Below are 2,500 nucleotides of genomic sequence, written 5' to 3'. Positions count from 1 at the left end.
AATTCTAGAGCTAATACATGCAAACAGAGTTCCGACCAGAGATGGGAGGAATGCTTTTATTAGATCAAAACCAATCGGTGGCGGGTTCGTCCTGTCCGCCGTTTACTTTGGTGACTCTGAATAACTTTGGGCTGATCGCACGGTCTTGGTACCGGCGACGCATCTTTCAAATGTCTGCCTTATCAACTGTCGATGGTAGGTTCTGCGCCTACCATGGTTGTAACGGGTAACGGGGAATCAGGGTTCGATTCCGGAGAGGGAGCCTGAGAAACGGCTACCACATCCAAGGAAGGCAGCAGGCGCGCAAATTACCCACTCCCGGCACGGGGAGGTAGTGACGAAAAATAACGATACGGGACTCATCCGAGGCCCCGTAATCGGAATGAGTACACTTTAAATCCTTTAACGAGGATCAATTGGAGGGCAAGTCTGGTGCCAGCAGCCGCGGTAATTCCAGCTCCAATAGCGTATATTAAAGTTGTTGCGGTTAAAAAGCTCGTAGTTGAATCTGTGTCCCACGCTGTCGGTTCACCGCTCGCGGTGTTTAACTGGCATGATTGTGGGACGTCCTACCGGTGGGCTTAGCCTTTCGGGGCGGCCCAACTAATATCCCATCGCGGTGCTCTTCATTGAGTGTCGAGGTGGGCCGGTACGTTTACTTTGAACAAATTAGAGTGCTTAAAGCAGGCTATTTTCGCCTGAATACTGTGTGCATGGAATAATGGAATAGGACCTCGGTTCTATTTTGTTGGTTTTCGGAACCCCGAGGTAATGATTAATAGGAACAGATGGGGGCATTCGTATTGCGACGTTAGAGGTGAAATTCTTGGATCGTCGCAAGACGGACAGAAGCGAAAGCATTTGCCAAAAATGTTTTCTTTAATCAAGAACGAAAGTTAGAGGTTCGAAGGCGATCAGATACCGCCCTAGTTCTAACCATAAACGATGCCAGCTAGCGATCCGCCGAAGTTCCTCCGATGACTCGGCGGGCAGCTTCCGGGAAACCAAAGCTTTTGGGTTCCGGGGGAAGTATGGTTGCAAAGCTGAAACTTAAAGGAATTGACGGAAGGGCACCACCAGGAGTGGAGCCTGCGGCTTAATTTGACTCAACACGGGAAACCTCACCAGGCCCGGACACCGGAAGGATTGACAGATTGAGAGCTCTTTCTTGATTCGGTGGGTGGTGGTGCATGGCCGTTCTTAGTTGGTGGAGCGATTTGTCTGGTTAATTCCGATAACGAACGAGACTCTAGCCTGCTAAATAGGCGTACTTTCCGGTATCTCGAAGGCCCCCGGCTTCGGTCGGGAGGTTTTTACTACCGGCGTACAAATAAATCTTCTTAGAGGGACAGGCGGCTTCTAGCCGCACGAGATTGAGCAATAACAGGTCTGTGATGCCCTTAGATGTTCTGGGCCGCACGCGCGCTACACTGAAGGAATCAGCGTGTCTTCCCTGGCCGAAAGGCCCGGGTAACCCGCTGAACCTCCTTCGTGCTAGGGATTGGGGCTTGCAATTATTCCCCATGAACGAGGAATTCCCAGTAAGCGCGAGTCATAAGCTCGCGTTGATTACGTCCCTGCCCTTTGTACACACCGCCCGTCGCTACTACCGATTGAATGATTTAGTGAGGTCTTCGGACTGGTACGCGGCAATGCCTCGGCATTGCCGATGTTGCCGGGAAGATGACCAAACTTGATCATTTAGAGGAAGTAAAAGTCGTAACAAGGTTTCCGTAGGTGAACCTGCGGAAGGATCATTAACGTTTCGTTACTGCGAAAAAAAAAGCAGCGAATCGATGATTATTTTGGTAGATTCCACCGTGAATCTCACGCAATTATAATCCAGTCAAAAGACACACATGGCACAAGAGGTGGCGTACATTTTACGCGTGTCACGAATATCGAACTACGTAACGGCCGAAACGGCTCGTGTCGCACTCACACACGTCGACGACGAACGATCTTGCTATGTCCGTTGGAAGAGAGAGAAAATAATATAAAAAGGACATTACAACTAGTGTATCACGGTAAAATATATCGTGTGCAGCAGCCAAAAACAAACTAAGGCATAAATGGCTATGGGTAAAAAAAACACTAGAAAAATAAAAGGACATTGCTACTACGCCAACCTACGGGGGCGCAAGAACGAAAACTCTCTTTCCATTCTGGACGATAGCGATGCGGATCGTGATGCCATTCGTCGATCAGATTTGTGTGAGGTAGCGACATTGTGCGCGTTGCTGAGGCGACCAAGTGCCCGCTTCTGTTGAACGGGACGCTTGGTGTGCGTTTGAATCAACCGTTCGGTCGATCCCCCCGCTTTGTACGAGGCGTGGCGCGCGATTGATCGAACGGTTTTTTTTATGCTTTTTTTTCAAATTGTTTCTTTTCAAAGATACACATGAAGAAAAGTTACCATACTTTCACGGGGTAACCTGCTCCGGCTGGAGTTTAGCTCCACCGGGGTGACGTCGCGTTCTCCGCGGCGGAAGGTTGGCGA

The 2,500-nt window shown here is 49.6% G+C and overlaps 1 non-coding gene across 1 annotated transcript in view; it reads left to right on the top strand.

Moving 5' to 3' along the window:
* The window catches only part of LOC125501618, a 1,914-nt gene extending 154 nt beyond the window's left edge, over positions 1 to 1,760 (top strand). Inside the window, exon 1 of the ribosomal RNA XR_007279198.1 lies at positions 1 to 1,760. This exon is cut by the window's left edge and continues 154 nt beyond it. This is a non-coding gene — a ribosomal RNA (small subunit ribosomal RNA).
* Positions 1,761 to 2,500: the final 740 nt, after the last annotated feature.

This window comes from Athalia rosae, chromosome 6, assembly GCF_917208135.1.
Source record: "Athalia rosae chromosome 6, iyAthRosa1.1, whole genome shotgun sequence".
Classification (NCBI taxonomy): domain Eukaryota; kingdom Metazoa; phylum Arthropoda; class Insecta; order Hymenoptera; family Athaliidae; genus Athalia; species Athalia rosae.
Note: the sequence above shows the minus strand (reverse complement) of the source record. Positions and strands in the feature narration are given on the sequence as shown.